General features: G+C 36.5%; 1 long non-coding RNA gene across 1 annotated transcript; it reads left to right on the top strand.

Annotated features, from left to right (window-relative positions):
* Positions 1 to 4,736: 4,736 nt before the first annotated feature.
* On the top strand, positions 4,737 to 21,053 carry LOC144294348 (uncharacterized). The gene is made up of 3 exons (XR_013361756.1): positions 4,737 to 4,880; positions 18,076 to 18,134; positions 20,916 to 21,053. It is a non-coding gene; the product is annotated as an uncharacterized LOC144294348 (long non-coding RNA).
* Positions 21,054 to 25,679: the final 4,626 nt, after the last annotated feature.

The raw sequence follows: 25,679 nt of genomic DNA, 5'->3' as shown, positions 1-25,679 counted from the left end.
GATCTCATATGGATTTCTCTGAGCTACAGTTTTGCAAATTCAATACCTTCTCTTCTGTACTGAGATATAACATAACATAATCATATACATTATTATTTATAATATGTATCACTGTATAATCAGAAAAACTAAATCCCCCCATACACACACAGCTCTGTTCCTCCAGTCCAGCTTTGCTTACATGATTCTTTAATACTATCATTCTTTAGTATCGCCATTCACCTCTGTCCAAGGAAAAAAATCTGATCATTATATTTCCCACTTCCCACGCATCTGATTCACTGACCAATATTACTGATTCTATCACTAAAATATATTTCAAATCTGTCCATTTCTCCCTATGGCAACTACCATCATCTTGGTGAGGATCATGGTGATTTCATTAGCACAAAGCCTGCTGCCTGGCCTCCAAATAGCATTCCTGCTGTATGCAAATCCATTCCTTACATAGCACTGAGAGATCTTAAAATATAAATAAAATCTTGATAATTCTTTGCTTAGAAATCCATATTTCTTTTAATGGGCAAAGGACCTGATTGGCCTCCTCTCCCCTTCTGCAGTGTCATTGGTGATCCTTCTCTTTTTCTTTCCTTGTGCTTTGGCCATATTCATCTTGAGATATTAAACTACTCCTGGTTCTCTCCTTTTCTAGACCTTTGCAGTTTCTGTTCTCTTGCTTGGAGAGGACTTTTACCTTGGCTCTTCCCATGGCCAACTCTTTCCCATGTTTTAGATTTCAGCTTATCTGACCCTCTCATTTGGGCCTGGATAACCACATCATTTAAAATCCTGCCAGCCCAGTTATTCTCTATTCCTGAATCCTATTAATTTCCTACACAGCACTTAGTACCATCTGTAATTATTTGATGTGTCTGTCCTTGCACTAAAATAAACTTTCTTTTTTTTTTTATTTTTATTTATTATTTATGATAGTCACACACAGAGAGAGAGAGAGAGGCAGAGACACAGGGAGAGGGAGAAGCAGGCTCCATGCACCGGGAGCCCGACGTGGGACTCGATCCCGGGTCTCCAGGATCACGCCCTGGGCCAAAGGCAGGCGCCAAACCGCTGCGCCACCCAGGGATCCCTAAAATAAACTTTCTATGAGGGCTGAGTCATTTTTCATTATATCCTCAAGATATCTGATACCTGAGAGTAAGTGTGTTTCATGTGAATAAAGGAAGAATAAAGAACAAATGCACAGGTCTTTTTTTTTTTTTAAGATTTTATTTATTCATGAGAGACACAGAGAGAGGCAGAGACATAGGCAGAGGGAGAAGCAGGCTCCCCATGGGGAGCCCTATACCGGACTGGATCCCAGACCCTGGGATCAAGCCCTGAATGGAAGGCAGATGCTCAACTACTGAGTCACGCAGGTGTCCCAACATAGGTCTTGATATGCATTATTTTCAGTATAAAATGCCAAAGCCTGTCATTAAATGGACCCTCACAGAGACATTGTTTCCTTTCCAGCCCTACTTTACATCTGCACTCACATTTCAGCTTCTGTGTGATAGTGTTCTTGATCATTTAGCCCTTTAGCTAGAGTTACCTCCACACATCTTGCACTGATGCTCTGGTATCGTTAGTCACTTTTGTGTATATGTCTTATCCAACTAACCTATTTATTGAGAAAATGCCCTGCATCCTCTCGTGTATTTGGAGCCTAATGTATTGTAGTGGTCTTAAGGGCAATGATATACTTTATAACTTCACAGTATTAGGCAGGAGTTTGCTCACAGAATTCATTCAACAAATGATTGATGATCAATTGAATCCATCCTTGATGGATGTTACCCATCAGCATGGCTGTTAACCAATGATTGTAACCTTTAGGGTAAGTGTTGTAAGAATTTTAAGTTTTGGTTTTGTTTCTATGATAGAGAAGATTCAGCCATCACTGGGATATTCTAGAATCCTAAGGGCTTCAGAATGAAATATCAGTTGTCAGATTTCTTTAAACAGTAACAGGTCTCATAGTTTTTGCTTCAACATTTAGAAAAGGATTCCTTTCCTTATTTCAAACCAATTAAATATTCCTGGTGAAACAAGTCACTCATTTGCCTATGACTTTCTGGAAAAGTTGTAATTTTGTTAATATACCTATCGCTAATCTGAATTTATAGTGACCCTGTTTTATTGTACTTATAAATGGTGAACTCTGTTTTTGAAATTAAGCTTTTTTTTTTGCAATTAAATTTTTTTTAATCTCAAATTTTCATTGCAGGGTTTTTTTGTGTGTGAAATTCACACAAAGTCATCCTATACTTGAAAGGGGTTTTAAGATCTATCTCAGATCTTCCTTTTTATCAAATATTTACTTACTTTCTAGTTCTGAATCCTGGTTCTATCATGTCCTAGTTGTATACGAAAATTTCATAATCTCATCTTGCCTCAGTTTTGTCATCTGTGGAATGTATATGTACAGGAGATATACCTACTTCATAAAATTGTTCTTGATTAACACGTTTGCTGTTTAGCACATAAAGTTCCTGGGATAGAGTGTTAGTCATAATACTATTTTTATTTTGAATGTCTGATGTATGTCAAATATTAGGAACAATATTTTTTACTAGTAGTTATTCATGATATATTGAGGCTGATAGTAATTATATATGTGACTCTGCCTTGCAGACCACTTCTTTTGTGAAGATGCTTACTCTTGTCTACCACATGGTTAGATGTTGTAGATGGTTAACATGCCTAACAGTGTCACTACTCTTAATAAATATTTCTTTTGTCTTTAGGAGGCTGTGACCTCAATTCTTCACCTTCCTTGCATCCACATCCTTTGTCATATAACTGTGTGTTACCCTCCTACTCTGACACTGGGCTTTACAGTGTAACTGGATTTGGCCATTTTGTTGTTAAAAAATATTTTAAATGGGCTTATCATGTCTCCTCTGTCATTGCAAGAAAGTGCTTTTAGGTGTAGTAGGTAGAATAATCCTCAAAGATATCCACATCCTAATCTCCAGAACCTGTAGATGTGTTAGGATGCATGGCAAAAGATTTTGCCTATGTAATCAGGTTAAAATAGCAAGATTACCTAGATTTTGAGGGGAGGATCAATGTAATATAATGGCAAAGAACTTTCTTAGGGGTCAGAAGATGGGAAGAAGAGGCAAAATATTGACACAGCAGAAGGGGAAATAAGAGATTCCAAGCATGGAAGGGTTCAATGTCCTGCAATTGGCTCTGATACTTAGGGGGTCTCATGTTAGGACCAGAGAAAAACCTCTGGGAGCTACAGCCAGCAAGGAGATGGGACTGCAGTTCTATAGTTTTAAAGAAATAGATTGAGCTAATAACCTGAATGAGCTTTGAAGTGGATTCTTCCCGGAGCCTCACACTGAGAGCCTAGCTAGCTGACAGCTTAATTCAGTGTTGTAAAATCCGGAACAGAAAACCCAGCTAAGAGGTGCCTGGGTGGCTCAATCAGTTAAGCATCTGACTCTTGATCTCAGCTCGGGCCATGATTTCAGTGTTCTCAGATCAAGCCCCACGTCAGGCTCTGTTGAGGATGGAGCCTGCTTAAGATTCTCTCTCCTACATCTCCCTGTCCTCTGTTCTTGCTTGCTCTGTCACTCAAAACAAACAAACAAACAAAAACAAAGCCCCCTGAAAAACAGCTAAGACAACCCAGACTTCTGAACTATAGACTCATGGGATTATAAATTGAATTGTTTTAAGATGCTAAATTTGCGGTAATTGCAGAGACAACTATAGAAAACTAATACACAGGGCTATGATAGAAGAGGGGTGAGTTACCCTCTTTTCCCAACTGAGGGCAGCATAGATGAGCTGACAGCTGTATAATCCCAAAGTATGTGAGCGTGCCCAGCCACCATCAGCAGCCCACAACCCCAGCCAACCACCTCACATGCATGAGCAATACATAGTTGTCTATGCCTCTGATGTTTTGTTGGTGATGGTTAATGCAACACTGTGGCGATGGGTATCTGATGTGGAGGTCAGGGGACAGCTGGATGGATGTCATGTTTTTTTTTTCTTGAAATGTTCTCTTAGAATGGTGAGAAAAATCTGATACGTTATGAGATTTAATGATGGAGCAAGATTCTAAGGTAGGTTCTGACAGAAGTTACTCTTGTTAAGGAAAAGAGATGGGAGAGTTGGATTATTTATCTGTATTATTGATTTTATATTTATGAGAATAGTTTACATTCAAGGGGAAATGGAATTTATTAGAATTTCACTTCTATTACAAGCTTTTTATGTGTGGCCTAGTCAGTCCAAATGATCTTCACATTTTGAAAGGTTTGGAATTCATTAAAAGAAAACAAAGTATCAGCCACACTGCTGCTTTGCCAAACTAGTAAGTAAACAAAAAATCCAAATGAAGCAGTTTAATACTTAGACTTAAATGAGAGAGAAACTCCACAGAGTTAAGTAAAGCATAAAATGGATATTTCCACTAAGGCTATCTTAACTGAAGCAGCTATTTTTTTTTAAGACAAAATTAATGTAATTCTGGCTTAATTTAGTTTTGTTTTATCAAGTCAGCAGAGTTAATTCTATGTCAATAAAAAAAGAAACTCAAGCTGTGCAAATCATTTTACACTCTATGTGAATTTCTGGAGGAAATACTGAAAACATATTTAAATTGCACCATAGGAACTGTGAGTACATTTAATTTTACATTTTAAAAAATGTCATTTGTGTTTCTTGGAGAATAAAACAGATCCAAACAAAACAAACCATTCCATAATTCAGTGTTTGGGACACAGTGGGTTACAAATTGAAGAAATTCTCTCCCAGGCCAAAAACAAACACTGCCTAACATATTGTTCTTCCAATCGATACCAGACTCAGCAACGCTGGGGGTTTGTGGCTGCCCATTTCCTCTCCAGCAGCGTAAGGTAAGTATCCATACTGTTTTATGAATGAAGGAGATGCGGCTCCTGGTGGAGTGATAGCATGGAGGTTATTGTGTGCAATTCATAGTGTTTCTTTTGATCCCCTGAGAGATGTTATCTGGTCTGAGCTTGTTCCTGTAAGTAAATAACTGGTTATTAAAGAGAACTAAATAAACCAGTTATGTGATCTGTATGCAGCTCAGCTCCACCTCTGAATAGCCTTTGAGTAGTCTCAGAAAAGAAGAAAAAACAATTAGAGTTTATATACTGTGTGGTTTAAGAGGATGAAATGAAAGACAGTCATTCACTTTACGGATTGTTTTAACTGATTACAAATTGTTCTGGAGTGTATGTATGAGGAGTTTGTGTAGCATGAGATTTGAAGTCTATTTGATCTATCCATGGTAGTCCAATTTTCCTGTAATTTTGAAGGGAAAGAATTGATCCAAGTCTTTCCAGGAAAGATAACTTTATTGTTTTCTCTAAGATGGAAAATGGAATTGGTATTAAAACATCAATGCTGCCAGCAGGATGATACTGGCACCTTGGTATGGAGTCTTGCAGGAAAATTCATAAACAAACCTGATACTTCAGAACATATATTACCTGACTATGGGAAAGAAAAAAAATCATTCAACTGTTACTTCCCTGTGGTGTTTCTGTATGTGGCATCTATTCCTACAGCCCCAAAGATCTTGTCATTTGATAGAATCTTTCTGAATATTTTAAAGTAATTTCCTCCAAAAGTACATGATTTATTTATTTCAAATGAGGATTAGATATGTTTTTGACATTGTTATTTGCATTTTGAGTTTATTATTCATTCATTCATTCATTGCATTCATTAGACATTTATTAAGGCCTTGCTGTATCTAACATATTTGATATATGGAGCAAACCATTTTCAACAGCTCCCCCCCACACACACCATATATTTCAGTGTCATATGCAGTAATAATGATGAAGTGAAACAAATAAATACATGTAACTGACGCTTGCAATTACCAAACAAAAATATTACAGAATGCAGTTGACATTCTACTTTATTCTTCTAAAATCTAAACAAAAGTAAAAATCCAAGTAGTCATATGGAATGATAGAATCGAACTAACCCAAGTTCCATTTCTTCATCTTCACAACCGCTATGTGATTGGTAATTTCAGATCTAATGTTTAAATGCAGTCATATTACTACCACAGGAAGTGGAGGCACGGACTGTGCCTGAAATGTGTTCACATATTCCTAACTGCTATGAAGTTACTCTTAAAATGCTCACAGGTAGCTGAGTCCACATATGTTGAGGCCGGACAATATAACTGAGATTTCTCCAAATTCCATGTAGACTATAAGGCTTATTGGAAGATAATAAAATGTTACTAATTTTAAGCATACACACATAAATATGTATGTGTGTTATTGTTACATAGGAAATATTATGTAAGTATATATGCTTATATACATATATCTATTATCTATCTGTCTAGTTAAATCTCATCAGTACCTGTAGCATTTTTTTTTTTAGAACTTAAAGACATTTGGGGAGGATAGAGTATTTTGCTGATATTGTTCAAAATTGCCGCAGTACAATGATAATAAAAAACAGCAATTTTTTTCCCATTCTTTCATTGGAGCAAAATGTACATTACATAAAATTTACTGTCTTAACCATTTTTTAAAAGATTTTATTTATATATTTATAAAAGACACAGAGGCAGAGACCTAGGCAGAGGTAGAAGCAGGCTCCCTGCAGGGAGCATGATATGGGACTTGATCCCAGGACCCCGGGATCACAACCTGAGCCAAAGGCAGATGCTCAACCACTGAGCCACCCAGGTGCCCTCCATTTTAACCATTTAAATGTATAGTTCAGGGGATTAAGTACACTTACAGTGCTGTGCAGTATCACCATTATTCATCATTAGAACTTTTTCATCCTCAAACTGAAGCTCTGTACCCATTAAGCAATAACTTTCCATTCCTCCTTCCTCCAGCTCCTTGCAATCACCATTCTGCTGTCTCTGTGAATTTGAATACTCCAGGTGCCTCATATAAGTGTAATCATGCAGTATTTATGCTTTCATGTCTGGCCTATTTCACTTAGCATATTGTCTTCAAGTTTTATCCATGTTGTAGCATGTATCATAATTTCATTCCTTTTTAAGGCTAAATAATGTTCCATTGTATGTATATGCCACCTTTTGTTTATCATTTCTCTGTTGATGGACATTTGGGTTGTTTCCACGTTTTGATTATTGGAAACAATGGTGCTATGAATTGTTGTAAAATATGTTTGAGTCCATAAAGCATATTGATTCCAGTTGGCTTTATCATCTTTAAATCTCCACAGTGCTCCCTCTTGTAATTTTTGCTTACCCACCCTGTGCACTTGGTACCTCAATGTATGGAGGCACTGTTGTGGTAGGGAAAAGATACTATGCTAGATAGGAGATTCAGATTTTGGTGTCAACTCAATGGCTGTGTGAATATAGATGTCACAGCTGAGTCTCTGTTTCTTCACTGCCAGAATGACATTGTTTGATGAAATCTTATGTACTATTCACTCCATCTTATGCTTTTATGAGTGTAGGCAATGACTCAACTCTGTTTGGAAAGTACTTTTGCCTTGAAGCATCTCATTCTTCACAGTAATGCTGTGATGTTAGTTTTATGGTCATTCCTATCCCATGAGGATAGTGATCCTTTTTTGTTTTGTTTATTACTGTCTTCAAGACTCTAGCATTACTATCTGGGTTAGAAAAGCCTCCCAATAAATATTTGTTAAGTGAATGAATTTTCAAATGATATTAATAGAGTTCAGAGAAGTTGAATTACTTATCTTGAATACTTTACACAGTAAATAATGTCTGTTCTAGAACTTAGTCTTCTAATTCCAATTTCTATGCAATTTTCACCATTCTATTTTGACATATTATATTCCCAGCTATAGGAGCAAATATTTATTAGTAATGTGCCTTACTTCAGTTTCATTATTTCATTAATTTGAAAATGTACTCTGAGTATATAAAATTGTTCTAGTTTTATAGATGAGGAAACTGAGCTCAGATAATTGATGAAATGATTGGTCCAAATAGGTAAAGGGCAAAGCTGGGATTTAGACACCAGGCTTCCAACTCTGGAGGGAAGTTCTATAAATAATTAGAATGAGCAGACACTGCTACTTGAAAAAAGGAATTTGAACTTAACCTGAAGAGAATTGTAGAATAACTTTAGCAAAGTTAAAGGAACAGTAGTATAAGCAAGATTAAGGCAGGAAATGAGTGGGTCTGTTCAGAGGGGTCTTTTTGGGAAATGGGCATCTGGAGCTGCTGAAAAACTTTAGGGCTGATGCAGTAGGTATTGAGAGATGAAGGGAACTTTCTCACTATTTCAGAGCATACTTGGTATGTTTTTGGTAGGTTCATCTGTCTGTTACTTAGCTTTACACAATAAGTCATTCAATTCCATGAATACACCAAGACATAATTAGTCTCTAGTGCGTTGATTCATACTAACAAAATCACAAGAGAAGGACTCATAATTCAGAGTTATTTTACAGTAGGAAATTTGCTTCACCTGAGAACTAGTGGGGCCAGGTGGGTGAGGGAAGAACAGTGGAGATTGTGGTAGGGAGATGGCAAGCATCAGTGCTAGAAGTTATTTCAGCTCCGGAGATAAGACGAATGATTTTCTCACATATTAAATCTCATCAAAGAGAATTGATATCCTTTCTTGCCAAAGTAAGTTGATGAAATACTATCCTAAACTCTAGAACTATCTAAGGACATGCAGCCTGTCATTTAAAAATCTCATCTCCTACAGCTGCTACAGGATACACATTCATTCATTCTTGCCCTCTGCTGCTCTCCTTTTTAACACCAGGATGACATTATCATTTGTTCATTTTTTCCTCATGTGTGACAATCTTGAAGTTTGTAGTTGCAAAGCCATTTCAGGGCACTGGGTTGAGAGTTTTGAGGCCCATATCAAATATCAGTTTTGTCAATGATTTGACAGTGTATTTGAGCAAGACACTTCCATAGATAGGCCTAAACTTCTTCATCCTTATACAGAAGTGTTGGAGTAGATAATAATAAAGATTCTGTTCTGCTCTAATGGATTGTAATATATTTAAAACTGCAATGGGGATCCCTGGGTGGCGCAGCGGTTTGGCGCCTGCCTTTGGCCCAGGGCGCGATCCTGGAGACCTGGGATCAAATCCCACATCAGGCTCCCGGTGCATGGAGCCTGCTTCTCCCTCTGCCTGTGTCTCTGCCTCTCTCTCTCTCTCTGTGACTATCATAAATAAATAAAAAAAATTAAAAAAAATTTAAAACTGCAATGGCACATATTTATTTTTAAAGTGAATTTTCTATAATGGGTCTTTTCTGTTTTTTTTTTTGTTTTTTTTGTTTTTTTTAACTTCTTATCATCTTTTCACCTTGTCAGTTGGCTTAGTTGGAAGAGGAGAAGTGACCTAGGGGAATTCCTTCTGTCAGTTTTTAATAAGTCATTGGTAGCGACTTTATTTTTGTGCTGTGCCTCACACAAATTGATATGTTGAAGTTCTAACTCCTAATGTGATGGTATTAGGAGGTGAGGCCTTTGGGAGGTGGTTAGGTCATGATAGTGTAGCCTACATGAATCAGATTAGCACCTTTCCGAAAGATCCCCAGAGAGCTGTCTTGCCCTTTCCATCATGTGAAGACACAGGGAGAAGATGGCCTAGCATGAACTAGGAAGTAGACTCTCACTGGATACTACCAATACCTGATTTGACTTGCAGCCTCCAGAACCATGAGAAATAAATATTATTCAAGCCCCCGAGTCTATGGTATTTTTGTTATAGCTGTCGAACAGACTAAGATAGTCCTCTTATTTCAACTCAGTCAATCACCCATCCCTGCTTTTTCCTCTTAGTAGTCAGGGAGACTCTAAGGTTTGGGTGGCATCTGTCTCCCACAACCCTCAATACTTTATCTTCAGTGCTCTGCTAAGTTAGATGTCACTCCTCTCTCTGCTGCCCAATGTTCCCACCCTAATGGACATCTCTGCTTTTTTTTTCCTCCTGTTTTCATGGTCCTTGCTGGCTACATTTTTTGAAATGTCTCTACTGTCATTTTAATGGGGTTTCAGGAAATAATGGAGATAAACACATGTATTCAATTTGCTGGGTTTAACCAGAGAAATCACCTCTGTAATATTTGATTAAAGGTATGAAATGGAAAATGTTGGCGAAAATTATTTTGGCAGCCATGTGTGAATAATGAACTGGAATAGATCAGAAACCAGAGCCCGGGAATCAAAGAAGACTGTTTCCATAAGTATAGTATAAAGCGAAGAAATAGGGGTTTCCTGATGAGAACAGCTTGAGTCAGAAAGTTATATTTGGAAAAAGAATAAAGTAGGACTTAATAAATTTTAAGGTGCTGAATAACCATGGTCAAATGAGAGAGAAATTGAAGTAAGCTCCATGATTTAAAGCTGTTTTAGTGCTGTTGATTGGAGCCAGGAAGACTGTGTGTCAGTGTTAAAATGAAGCTGGACTTAGATGAATTGTTGAAAAATTTAACACTGAAAGGAAAAAGCACCAGGGCAGGAATGAAAAACACAAGAATTCAGACAAGGATTTCAGTTTTATTTTGAGGTGGATGAGACCTGATCTGAGCATTAAACCAGTGAAGAGATAAAAGATTTTAGTATATGGGAGGAAGTGGGTATCTGGTGTGAGGACTCCTGGTTTGGTAGCCCAGAGCTCTTTCCAAAGTGTGTACTTTGGTGGTGCCACAAAGGCTTGTTTGCCTACAGGATACTTTGTGAGTCTGATGGTTGTGTGCCAGTAATGGCCTGGGTGCAAAAGGTGTTGCAAACACTTGAATCATCCTACTTCTTCTTGGCCAGTCATCTTGAGGTTTACCAACTAGTTCCTACTGTTAAAATGATCAGAGCTGCCTATTCAGATGATTGCAAGTAGTTACATATTATCTAACCTATCTTTCTGGCACTCTTCTCTCTTCCTTTGTATAGATTTTTAAGGTGATGCTTACCGATTTTCCCTTAGTTCCTGAGAGTCCAATTTTCAGGATCTGTGCAGCATGTAGCATCTGCTAACTCATCCCTGAATGTGTTGGTTCTAAGATTGTAAGCTCCAACTATGTGCCAGATCTCCCTCTCTACCTTCTGAGTAGTTGACTGATAGGTTTCACAACCCTCACTAAGCATTTAGGACTTAAGATCTTCATATATTTGATATTTTGTTTTGTTTACATATTCATATCTCGAATCTTGCTTTATCATTTTAAAAACCACTTGAGAACTATCATAATATTATAGCATTTTTGATGTGGTTACAGTTACACTCTGGCTACTTCCAGCTTCTGGGATTAATCTTTTGCCCTTTTCCCGATCCCTCCGAAAGAAAAGCTTTCTCTTGACATCAATAAGTTCTGACGTTAGAGGTGGATTTCTTTCTTGATTGGTCTGCCTTCCTTCTTCCTTCCTTCCTTCCTTCCTTCCTTCCTTCCTTCCTTCCTTCCTTCATAGCTGTGTTTCAGACATTTCAGTGGGAGCAAGGTGCTTTGGTAGTGTCATTCTCTTAATTTTAGAATTCTTCACACTTTGCAGAATCCTGCTTTGTCAGCTGCTGCTGTGTATATATATTCCACAAGGGCAATGTATAGCCATGGTCAGAAAATTGCCATAAAAATTAAGAAATTAAAACTTCTGAGGGTAAATTTGAGGAAACTCGGGACATACAAATAGGAAGTTACTTATTGTACAATTTCATTTAAGAATGAAGAAATACTATCAGTCCTAGAGAGAAAAAATTTGAGTATTAAGTATAGATTAGAAAAAGATGATCATGACACTGATGGGCAAAATATCTACAGTTTATGATGAAGTAGTTGGGAGAAAGGACAGAAATGAAAATATATTTCTGCCAACGAACTGATTAGGGACAATAAATAAAATTCAAGAGTATGTGTTGTGGTTTAAACTGAATAGATTAGGGATCCCTGGGTGGGGCGCAGTGGTTTGGCGCCTGCTTTTGGCCCAGGGCGTGATCCTGGAGACCCGGGATCGAATCCCACATCGGGCTCCCTGCATGGAGCCTGCTTCTCCCTCTGCCTGTTTCTCTGCCTCTCTCTCTCTCTCTCTCTCTCTCTCTCTCTGTGTGATTATCATGAAAAATAAATAAATAAATAAATAAATAAATAAATAAATAAATAAATAAATAAATAAACTGAATAGATTATTAATACAGATAGGAGGCAAAGAAGTAGCTGAGTCAGAGTATAATAGAATATGGTAAAGTAGCAGCATATTGATTCATATACTATTACTGCTCTTTTTTTCTTGGAATTTTTAAGAAGTAAATTTGTTTTTATTGATGGGTAGTTACTGTTGGAAAGTATTGAACTCTAGAGTGTTCACATAAGGGATATAAAAAGGAGTTATTAATACATTATCTTATGATTTTGAGTGAAGTCTATATACGGTATGTCTGGGGAGCAAAGCAAGAGACTTCTGGAACATATTTTAAATGTATATAATTAAAGAAATTTCAAAGAAAGGTTAAATGACCAGACTCTCAGGGATTCATAATATTCCACATTTTCTATCAATAAAGAAGCATTGAATTATGTTTTTATGAATAAATACATAATTCTTGTGTGTATTATGGGCATGATATGTTGAGAAATGGTACCTATGGAACAAAAAAGTTAATAAAATAGTAATTCACTTTTTTCCCTCTTTATGTTAAATTTGTGGACACATAAAATAGAAGTGAGAGTTTCTAATACCGTGAGGAAAAGTGAACAATGATCTTACGTTAAAGTACGATAGCTGGTGACACTTTTAGTTAGTCTGCCTATTCTCAGCTTGGAAAAATTAGCAATATATATTAAGTCTCTAAAATAATAAAAATAAGTCCTCAGACCCCCATGTTTTGCTTTAAAGCCGTCTCAATATTTGAGCAGCCAGGCTTAGAATCACAGGTGTTCCATGTTGCACTGGATGGAAAAGGTGCTTTGAAAATTATATGTGATTTAAAGATAAAAATGAAGAATCCCTCTTCCTTCTACATTCTGTCCATAAGGAGAGTTTTTAAATGAAAATTTTCAAAAAGATTCTTGGAAGATACCCAAGTTGTTGGCTATATTGTTACCAAGACCCAGTAGGTTTTATTGTTTTCCTCTTAATCTAATTTCAAGAGTATATGTATTCTGATGAGGTTTTTGGATTCCCTAATTCTTCTTCTGAGGTTCATTTCTATCAGGTATCCTGTCAGTTAAGCTGGAAGTACCAAGCAAATAGAGGTGGAGAAATATTATTTTTGCCTGATAATAAAATGCCTCTGTTGGATATATTGAGTTGAAAAAAACCATAGGAAGGCCAGCGAGTGGATCAAAAATGAGATACACGTTGAGGAATCAAGGGAAAGAAGCCATCACATATAATTTAAAAGGAAATCAGATTGTCAGAGGAAAGCAAGTGTTCAGGAAAAATATGATTAGAAAAACTTCTTGCTCTAAGTAGATCATTGGAATATATTTTTAAAAGGTTTTATTTATTTATTCATGAGAGACACAGAAAGAGAGGCAGAGACATAGGCAGAAGGAGAAGCAGGCTCCCCACAGGGAGCCTGATGTGGGACTCAATCCCAGGACTCCAGGATCATGACCTGAGCTAAAGGCAGATGCTCAACCACTGAGCCACTCAGGTGCCTCATATCATTGGAATATTTTATTTGTCCTGCCATGACACACTGAATATATAGGTATGTGTTCGGTGTATACTTAAAGTTATTTTTTTAATTTTTAAAAAGATTTTATTTATTCATTCATGAGAGACACACGGGGGGGTGGGGTGGGCAGAGACACAGGCAGAGGGGGAAGCAGGCTCTATGCAGGGAGCCTGACATGGGACTTGATCCTGGGACTTCAGGATCACGCCCTGGGCTGAAGGCAGGTGCTAAACCGCTGAGCCACCCAAGGATTCCTATACTTAAAGTTATAAAATAAATGGATAAAAGAGGGTTGATTGTACCTAAGAAAGCAAAATAATAATGTGATCTTTTCAAGTAAAAAATTATTTAAATTAGCAAATGGATAAAAGAGATGTGAAAAATCAGACTTACTATAAATACCTCAGAAGGAATAAACTTGTAACCCTTATAAATCATGACCTATTATGATTAAAGAATGTCATGGTACTCCTTTGCTAAATTTTAGTAGTGGGAGCCATTAGCACAATTGGTTATAACTTCCTACTTTTGAGGCATAGATTTCATTTGCCACCTGGGCTAGATAGCTACAAACATGGACTATTTGGTAGAGTTTTGTAGCATGGCTCTGTATGATAGCCAGATGGGAGCTCTGGGTAATCAAGGTGTGACCAGCCTTGTATATACAACCCAGAATGTCTACCTTTTGATGCTTCTTAGCACAATTGGAGTTGTAGAGTATAGATACAACCTTGCCATAAATTTAAGGGCATAAGGTCCTGTCTTTGAATAGTGGTGCAGGTAAATTCTCATTGCAATCTATGCATTGTTTTGTCAAGAAACGACTTTCCACATAGGATATATAACTCGTAGCAGAAGTAGATGGTGCTTTTGGTAAGACACCATTCTGTAAGAGGTGCTGCTTGCTTATCCAATTAGTTTGTCATTTCCATCAGTCAACTAGACTTTATATTATCTACTATTTCTCTCTCTCATCAACTTTGGACTTTATAGTAAATACTCAGTAAGAATTGAAGGCTATAGAAGCTTTCTGTATATCCAGTGTAATAAGTATGTATCAAGATGTTTCTTGTCAGTACCAGAGAATTTTCAGTCTCTGAAAAGTCTAGTGTTAAACACAGAGTTTTCAACAACTGCATTTTTACCTTTCCAACTACTGTGTAGATGTGTACTTGTAGAATTTAAGATGATTCCATCTTTAACACACATTTTTAAAATGCCTGCTCTAGTTGCTAAACACCTTTAGGAAAAATCCTACTATTTGTATGGCTTCTCAGTCTTTTCATCCTCCCTAATCCTGAGAACATCTATACTACTCCTCCCTGATTTGGAGTGGGAAATAGCTTTGGCAAGCTTGAATTTTATCTAATGGTACAAGCTTGTGACAAGTAATGAATAAGCCACAGAGATTTAAAACACAACATAATGAACATAGATAATATTTTAAATATCACTACATATATGATAAGTATCACTACATTGGCAATCATAATATATAAACATATCAAGGTAACATCCTGTATTCCTTAAACTTATGCAATGTTACACATCAAATTTATTCATTAAAAGATGAAGTAACAAAAATGAAAAAGGAAAAGAATGGATTTGAACAACATGAAGAACCCTGTATCTCCTGTATTTTTCCGTGCCCATTGTCTTTCCTGAATGGAATCATCCACTCTTGGTGCCTTATTTAATAATCCCACCAAGTATTCATTCAGTTACCCTTGTTATTTTCAGCCAAGTCTTGTGATAATGCCCCTGTATTTCTGAAAAAAAAAAAAAAAAAAAAAGAATGGGGGAGAGGTAGGAAAAGAACCATCTCTTATGCTTGTAGTAAATCTTATGGCTATATATTTGATTTCCTATAGCTCTCTCCATAGCCAATCTAGTAGACCATTGTAACTGGTGATATTTTGCTTGATAAAGAAACTAAAACTCAGAGACATATGCAAATTTGTAGGAAATGAAAGCAAGAATTTTAACATCCTTTTCTCCTTCCATCCTATCCCTATAAACCATCTTACAAAAAGCTGCCTTACCAGGAAGACTCTTGTATGACTTTAAATAGGATGTCTGCCAGCAATACTGATAGGAAAGGAAAATGACTTTAATAAAGGAAACGAGAATGAGTGCAGAGGCCACTGCCCATAATCTCCTACATACAGGGCTTACAAAGGTGAGGGCTGCAATTATACCTCTGCAGGAATTATAACATTTTCAAGTGTTAATTACGTCAGTATTCTGAAGCTCTGAATTATTGCTTGGCACAACTGAAACTGTCGAGTGTACAAAATAACACTGTCATAAATTTAAAAGTATAAGATCCCATCTTTGAAGGGTAATACAGATAAAATCCCATTGCAATTAGTATGTTGTATAGGTTGTTAAATTCTTTCTGCATAGGTCTAATTGTCTGTTGGTCTATTAGTAGCAACAGAAAAATATCTACAATAGATTTTCTTGGCTCCCAACAGGGATGTATGTTGGGGGAAAGTAGGAGGAGTATGAAAAGAAGGGAGATTATATACATATGTATATATATATTTTTTTCTTTTTATGGAAAGAAGGGAGATTATATATATATAAAATAATTGCCTAGCAAATAAGGCCTAGAATGTAAGTAATCACAAGAATATCTCAGACTTATAGTATTCACTTGGATATGTCCCAGCATTTTAAATTGAAAATATTGCTGACTCTGTACTTTGCTCTTCATTGTGTGTTATGATGCCAGCTGGGCAGAGCTTTTCAGTGAGATTTATTTCAATACAGGACAGCTTCACTTGGTGCAGGTACAGTTCGTACAGAATTACCCATTCAAAGACATGGTACTCATGGTACTCATTCATCTCAGGAACCTTAAAGCCCAGAGAACTTCTTACTTTTTGTTGCACTATTTGATTTTTTAATTTTGCAGGCTTCTATTGACTGGATGTGTCCCCTTTGATTTCATGCTCAGTGTGATGATTTTGGGAGGTATTAGGTCATGTGGGTAGTACACTCACGAATGGGGTTAGTGACCTGGAGAAAGAGACACTTTATCCCTTCACCATGTAAGGACACAGCAGAAAGATAGCCATCTATGAACCAAGAGGAGGCCCTCACCAGACAATGAATCTCCTGGTGCCTTGACATTGAACTTTCCAGCCTCTGCGAAGAACTGTGAGAAATAAATTTCTGTTATTGATAAGTTACCCAGTCTGTGGTAGTTATAGTAGCCCAAACAGATGAAGATATGGGCTAAAGGCTTATGTCAACTATGTGGGCTTAATATGCAAATAATAGGAAGTGGTCTCTGATAATGATAAATGAACACTCATATTTGGGCACTAAAATGATGCACTGGCTACATGTAGTCATTAGTCATAATTAATAATTACCTTCCATTCTTTGTGTTATGTTACAGTTCTCACGTCTCTCCTTGTCTCTTATCTAGTATCTTTAGCTATTGTCAACTAAATGAACAGATTGTTCAAAGAATGCAAAATAGGCTCCAGACAACTCTCCCAAGCACACACCCACACATCGTCAGTTGTGTTATCAGCCTTAGCAAGAGAATGCAGCATTTAAATTAAATTGATTTTTTGAAATCATGAGTTATTCATTGGAAAATGGGGAATGAAGATAACCAGAATTTTTTTAATCTTTTATTAAGGTAGATAGCATATATTTTTCCAGAAATGGTTTGTTTAGAGATAACCCAGCGGTGGCTTAGAAACTATCTTTTGGTTAGACAAACAGGTGGTATAATCTTTTTTGTCATCTTAGTAAAAGTAATTATTTGCTAAAAAGACATGAGCACTTTCCCTCCTTTGTTACTAGTCTTTTTTCGTACTCTTATATAACTTAATGCTTTTCAAAATACTTCCACTATGGTATTTTATGTGATCCAAAGGGATGTTTTCCAGCTCTCAAAAGAACAGCAGTAACAATAAAAACCTTTCACAGTAAAAAGATAAATACAAAATGGCCTGGAAATGAAAACACAACTAAATGTATCTGAAATTATTGAGAAATAAGGTCTGTGAACCCTCCTTCCCATGTGATAGGATGGTTCTTTAAATCAGGGCTGCACTAATTTACAAATAGTTCTGTTTTAGGCACTGTTACATACTGTATATGAGTTTTAAGCCATTTCCTTATCAAAACAATCCTATGAGTTTAAAGTCATTTCTTGATCAATACAACCCTGGACAGTGTCACTACCTTTATTTTACAGATGAAGAAATTGAGACACAGAGATATTAAGTAATTTAAGTTATGCAGCTGGTAAAGCTAGAATTCAAACCCAAAGAATCTGTCACTCAAGTCTGCATTTTCATACGTAACTTATCAACAGAATTTGGCTTGGAGTAGAGGAAGAATTTCTCTTTGAAAAACTCAACTGAGATACTGAAAATATACTTGTTCTCATCTAACTTTAATTTTTCTTTCTCCTTTCTCTTCTAGGCAACACTGTTGAATGCTAATGAATGTATATTTTATTCAACCTCACCAGTCATTTGGGGGTAATTAATCTGAGTTTTACATATCCAGCCTCTCTTTCAATGAGTAAACTTTGAGCAAAGCATGTTTCCACCACTGAGTATTTGCTTCTGCATGTAGGGGCAAATGAGCAGCATATTTTTGATTCCTGTTTTGCTGTCCTTGTTATTGGATTCAGTAGTAAAGAGGAATGGCAAAATCGTTAATCAGAGTATAGAGATTCATTTTAGCAACGGATTGTGGGAACCCTCACACACAAAGATACCTAAGTTCATCAACAAAAAACACAGCCTGTGATTTGCACAACTGACACGTAGGCGCTAGTCATTCTACAGCACTGACACTGGTATTCAAATAGAAAACTGTCAGCAAGCCATTTGCTCTTTCAGCAATGACCAGCATAAGTATGAAGTATAATAACAGAATCAGGATGCCTTCTCCATCTCTGTTAATTTTGCTTACCTTTTTCCTTTTTACCTTGCTTGGGGTTTTGGGGCATCCTTGGGTTTTGTTTCACGGCATATCTGTCATAGTTTCCCAGGATTCTGCAAGTTCCTGGGAAATTCTTAAAGTGCTTGTATATTTTTCAAAGAGGTAAAGGAACAGTGTCCTGCTTCAGAGTATAGTACTTGAGTAGCTTGGGGTACAGTGTTGCCCAAGGAAGTGTGGCTTGGGCTTAGGAAGAGATGGCTAAGGCTTTGACTAAGCTTTTAGGAAAATTTACACTGGAAAGCTCAGTGCCCCCCATCCTCTTTTGTGCTGTGCAATGTTTTGAATTATGGTGAATATATCCCTAGAGATTAAGTATATGCATGTTACACGTGTGTGTGCACGCACACGCAGTCAACTTGGCCTCCAATTGTTCCATCTTTACCTGCTGTTGGGGCTGGGAACAACTGTGAGGGAGGTACTGGGTTGGGGGGAAAGGCAGATTTGTTGTGGTATGTACTTTTATATTCTTGTTGTAATCCTTGCGCATGACATATAAAGAAATGCAACATAGCAGGAAAAAATTTGCAAAAGCTTTGGTGCCCCATAGCCAAGGGCTTCAGCTATAGCTCAGCTTTTGCTCCTCATCTGTCACTGGCCAAGCTTCTCTTTCTAAGTCTCAGTTTACTCTTTTGTGAAATGAGAATGGCACCACATACCTTGTAACACTGCTGTGGAGATTTTCATAAGATTATAAATTTACAGGGCTAAGCTAGAACCTGATAAGTGGCAGTCATAAAATTTAGGATAACAAATGCTAGGATTTTAAAGCATACATACTAAGTAGTTTACCCAGGTGACTATTAATTCTGTTGATGGGGTAAATTCTTGACTTTTTTGACAGAATTAACTGAATAAGTCAAAAGATTGAACCTGATTGATTTTTAAAAATTTTAACCACTTTTCCCCACCATAGATATAAATCATTTGACCAATGATGATTTTTTTTTATTCCTTATTGATTGAGGCTTAGCACATAGTACACATGTTCTGCTAGTTACCTAGCCACAGGAATATACCAACGTGCATGGTTTTAAAAATATTGGCCATAAGGGTTTATTTCTTCATATGTTTTTAGAAATGGTATATAGTAGGGAACCTTCTAAATCAGAAAAGAGAACATATTCTGGGCAGTATATGAGTGAATGTGAAGAACTAAACATGAACAAGAAACAACAAGTGTTGGCAAGGGTATGGATAAAAAGGAACCCTTGTATATTATTGGTGAAATGCAAACTGGTGCAGCCAATGTGGAAAACAGCATGGAGTTTTCTCAGAAAGTTAAAAATAAAACTACCCTATGATCCAGTAATTGCACTTCTGGGTATTTGCCCTCCAAATACAAAAATACTAATTCAAAGTGATACAGACACCTCTATGCTTATTCCAGCACTATTTACAATGGGCAAATTATAGAAGCAACCCCAGTATCCACCAGTAGATGAATAGATAAAGAAGATGTGGTATACACATATAGAGAATATTATTCAGCCATAAGAAGAATGAAATCTCATCATTTACAATAGCATGGATAGAGCTAAAGAGTATAAGCTAAGCATATTAAGTCAATCAGAGGAAGATAAATACCATATGATTTCACTTATATGTGGAATTTAAGAAACAAACAAGGAGAGGAAAAAAGACAAACCAAGAAACAGACTCTTAACTCTAGAGAATAAATTTACAGTTACCAGAGAGGTGTGTCGGGGGATGGGTGAAATAGGTGAAAGAGATTAAGAGTACACTTACCACAATGAGCAGTGAGTAATGTATAGAATTGTTGAATCACTATGTTGTACACATGAAACTAATATAACACTGTATGTCAACTCTACTGGAATGAAAAGCTTAATAAATTTAAAAAATAAAAAAATAATTAAACATAGGATAGATTCTCATCCTCTCCACCTTTTATCCTTCTCAAGGTAGGAAAATTGGAAAACATTTTGGAATGAAATGATTAGAAAACGATAACGAGTGGTCCCTCCCAGAATATTTGAAAATATGAAATGTACTTCTCATTTGTAGCATGCATGTGTTTTTTAATTACAAAATAAAGATAGAAGCATATGAAACACTCAAAAGAGCTAGTTTATGAGTAATTCAGAAGGATCAGACTGGGGTAGTATATGTATTATGTGTAATTTGCTGCACATGTAATGATTGTGCTTAGTGTCAGCCCATTAAGAAACATCTGCCTTCACAAAAACACTAGACTAAATTATGTTTGTGCCTCACAGGACATCTTCAGTGTAGATAAATAATATATGTTTAGAGGTTTTATAGATTAACTTAAAATGTGTCTTATTTTTCAGTTCCTTTGGAAACACACTACTCAGGAACATTTAACTTAATTTCAGTTTGTTACGATGATCCTGTTTCTGACTTGAAAGCCTCATCCACAAAACCATTCAAGATCATTTTTATCAGCATGCCCTGAAAATAATTATTAAAGAAACTAATATTCAGTCTCTTCTAAATTCGTTTTCTTGGTACATTTTAATAGTGTCTACTAAGGGTTTTTGAGACCATTTTAATCCAAAGTTTAGAGTGTTACTTATCAGAACTTTGAAAATGCTTAAGGAAAGCATATCCAAAGCCTGCTATCATGTTGATTGCGACTAGTGAGGACCTACATTTACGTTAAAACAGTGTGTTGTGAACAAGGCAAATATTTTCCTCTAGTCTTTGTTCCAAGACTGTAGTAATCTGTAAATGGAGGTTATTTTAACCTCACTACATTTGTAATATTGTTACCATTAGCAAAAATCACATAGAAAATGGATTTATTAAGAGCACATGCATATGTGTATTATGGTATCCTATGTTATTTAATAATAGCTTAAGTTATTTCAGATATGAAAGGCAAAAGATATATCTTGGAGAATTTCTCAGATGGAAATTTTATAAAGAAATGTTAGAGAAAAGAAGACCTGTATGATTCAGGCAGAGAACATGAAATAATTTATGGGAATGAAGAGAAAGATGGGGAAGGAATTTTCTCAGATTGGCCAAGGGTCTGAGAGAAAGAACAGGTGCCTGGAGTCAAGGTGAATTGAGAAGAACTGGTTTTGAGAATGGGCCCAGTCTCTCACTAGTTGTATGGTCATGAGAAAGTAATTTAGTTCTAGTGGCCCTCAGTTCATTTATCAATGAAGAGAGAAGATTTGACCTAATGATCTGTAGTATCTTGTCCTGCACTAATCTGTCATGATTATTCCAACATCCAAAGCTAGGCCATACTTTGCATCATTGCTCCTATGGTTCCATTAGGATAAAACCTGGGATTGTATCCCCTCCCTACCTGCCCCCACAGGAAACCTTACTCTTCAATTTCCATTTTCATGTTGCCACTTGAATTATTTGATTCATACTTACCACTGCTTTTCATAATTTATAAAGTATTGTTTTCAAGGACAATTTTGGTCTTTAAATTACTTTGTTTCCCAGAAAATGTATTATTCAGATATTGCCATCATCAAAATTACAGAATCATAGAATATTATAGTGTAGGGGGCCTTTAGAGGAAGCTGTTGTTTATGGGAATTTACTTTTTAAAAATTTGGATCAACACTTATCTAGTGTGATAAAAGCTCCAAAATAGAAATAGCTACACAGTCACTCAGTTGAAAATGGAAGTGTCAATTTAGATACAATCTACTAATTAAGCTGATTGTTAGTGAAGAGTAGCCAGTCATAATTGTCAGCAGTTCTACTTTTAACATGGAACTTGTCCTACACTATTAGGGAATATAATTTAAGGAAACAGTCTCCATGCATGTTCATGCAAGATCAAATTTATCAAAACAAAACAATCAGCTTCATGTATCTATACCCCCTTCAGCTTCACAACATAGGCATCATCAAAGCTAATGTTGATCAAGCCTTCCCTGGGTAACAGTGTCTTAGGTTAGCTTTCCCGTGAAGTGGACTCTAAGATGAAGATGAGTGTGCATGAAGTAGGTTGGGAAATGGTATTGTGATCAACACCTGTAAGAGAATGAGGAAAGCAGGATTAGACCAGAAAGAAGTTGGACTATATAGTCCCTCTCTGCTACTCCATAGGTAGCTCAGGACCTGGCTTTTCAGAATTGTCGTGAAATGATAGCATAGATGTAATTGACCAAGCATTGGAGGTAGGATATCCATGGGAAGAGACAGCTCTCTGAGGCCAGGTCCCAGAAAGTGGCTCAGCTGAGAGCCATGAACTGCCAAAAGCAGTGGAGAGAGGCCTATGTGCTGGTCCAGAGAGGGGAGTCCCATATTCAGGCACTGATCTATGCTTCTTACATTACCTATCTTATATAATCATAGCAGTAACTCTGGAGTTAGTAATTGTGATTTTCCTATTATTATCACGAGGAGATAAAGTCTTAGAGAATTAACTTGGTCAAAGTCATACAATAGTAAATGGGTATGGCCAGATTCTTAGCTGTCAGACCAAAGGCTGAGCTTTTCCTTTCTTGCTAAGGATGTGACCACCTGGCTAATATCCACCTGAAATTATGATGTTATCTTTAACCAAGTAATGGCTTTGTAGTTTAGTTCCAAATTCATGATGATACACCATAGCAGAATTATGCCAGTACTAAATATAACTCCATCACCTTGAATATTTCTTTGAATCTATATTACAGACCTGAAATAATATGACATATTATTTATAGTAAGTAGTGGCCTTATCCCATAAGGTAAGTTATTTCCCATCTAACATTCAGTTTATATGCATATTTTGCTAAAATATGCTGAATATCATTGTCTACAATTCTAGAATTTGGGAAGTAGAACTTGAGTAGAATGGGGTGAACAGGACTATTGATGTGGAGTGTATATAATGTCCATTGCTTATTTTTTAAAAATCTCAAACAGGGTGCCTGGGTACCTAGTTGGTTAAGCATCTGACTCTTAATTTTGGCTCAAATCATGATCTCAGGATTGTGAGATCAAGCCCCCATCAGGCTCCATGCTATGTGTGCCTGTCTGGAACTTTCTCTTCCTTTCCCTCTGCTCACACCCCCACTCTCTCTCTCAAAAAAGTGTCAAACAATATAATATAAAACATCTTGATGAAAGCTTACTGGCTATCAGATATGATATGTTATTACAAAGTAAAAAAAGAATAATTGTGAGAGAGCTAGTATTAAAAAAGTTGACACTAGACCAACTCTCTTTTGATTATGGATAAAATCTTTAAAGTTGTAATTTCTCTCCAAAAAATGTGCCTATATAGTCTGTTGATGTGACTTCCACACACTGTTTTCATAACTAACGTGTATATGTCTGAATGATACCAAAACAATTAGCTTGCCTTTTAAATAATTGAAAAGACCTTTGGCTCGTAGAGGTAAAATTGTGAAAAAGAAAAAATTCACATTTAATTATATTATTTTTCCATGTTCTCTACACACTGGTAATTGAGGGTTTTGCCTAGGTTTTGTACATTACAGGAAGAATTGTATTTTTGTATATTCTCAATCTCTTCATTCCAGCTTCACTTAACAAACTGTGTTAATTAGTATTCCTCTTGACTATATGTGGCAGAAAACCCAACTTAAGCTGGCTTAAGCAAAAATGGGATTTATTGATCCAGGTAATTAAAGAATCAGCCATAGGGCTTGCCTCAGACTAGGAGCTAGGAGCAACTCTCAAGCTTCCTCTCTACCTCTCACTTATACTTTGTCTGCTTTGGTCAAAATTTCTGATTTGCAATTCCTGTCTGATGGGAAGATGGCTGGAATAGTTTTAGCTTATATTCTCTCATGGTCAAGATCTGGAAAGAGCACTTACCTTTCTCTTTGTAGCTCAGTAGAAGTCTCTTTTCTCACTGGTTCTGGATCAGTCTCTGTGGCCAAGTCAAGCCTAATCAGAATTCAGCTAGGAGTAGAGTCAATAGTAGCTAGGCCCCAAAAGTTATCTCCATAAATGGGATCAGAGGCAGCCTTTTCTTAGAGTGTAAGTGAAAATTTCTTTCTTCCATGAATATGAGGAAATGAATGCAGGAGAGCTAAACCCAGTGAATATTCATCATTACTACTTGAATATAGAATTTACTTTTCAGAAAGCAGTTGCCATAAACTTATAGCCTACATCATGTGATATGTTATATGCCCTAGGGTGCTGAAAGGAAAATAAAGCAAGAAAAAAATGTAAGAAATAAACTCTAACAGTTAAAAGAAAGCTTAAAAGAGGAAAAATATGCACAGAACTAAGTCTCAAGAGCAGGTGTGAGTTATATGCAAAGCACTTTTAACTATTCATGAACATTGAGTTTCCATGAACCTTAAGAGGTACTGTTTTATTAGGATGAGAAACTTCCTTTCAAGCTCACTGTGAATTGATAATTTTGAAAACTGTCTTTTAATGTTGCAGGAAAGATGTGGAATACCCCTATCAGTTTAGAAAGCATTGATGGGTGGCAGCTTGTCAAGGTTACTCCTGTCAGTTAGAAGAGTCATGTTTAAACATGAGTGCATTATTCTCAATGTTTGATTTTTGTCATGATTTTTAATAGCTTTTGTGATTGTTCCTGGGGGGATGGAAAATATGTATATAGAGCAGATGACACTTTCCATTAACCTTGCTAGAATGTAATCTTATAATCTACTTACAAGTAACAGAGCTGATGGGTTTCTTTCCTAAGCAAGTTTTCAGAATTTATACATGCAGCTCGTCTGAAAGTTACAAGGGTGGTTATAATGGATGGATTAGAAAAAATAATTCTAAGCCTTGTTCTGGATTTCTGCATAAACTAGTTTATGTAAGTTTCATGTTCACATATTGAAAACTGCTTTCGATTAAAGCATCTGCTTGTGAATAAACACATTACTGATGGCATACCTATGATGGGTTTAAGCATCTTTCTCCTCTACCAATATTGAAATGGTTTCTCTTGCCACAGACAGGTGTGAAAGCATTAGCTGCCAGAAAATGGTGGTGGTAAGGAAACATTTCCAGGGAAATATTTGGTGCCCACTTTAGTCTAAGGAAGAGGGGTACATGTAAGGATAATGAAGCAATTGAGGCAACATAGCAACAGTAGATTCAGGGATCCACAGAAGAAATCAGAGTCTGTGGCCTTG

Source organism: Canis aureus, chromosome 22 (assembly GCF_053574225.1).
Source record: "Canis aureus isolate CA01 chromosome 22, VMU_Caureus_v.1.0, whole genome shotgun sequence".
Lineage (NCBI taxonomy): Eukaryota > Metazoa > Chordata > Mammalia > Carnivora > Canidae > Canis > Canis aureus.
Note: the sequence above shows the minus strand (reverse complement) of the source record. Positions and strands in the feature narration are given on the sequence as shown.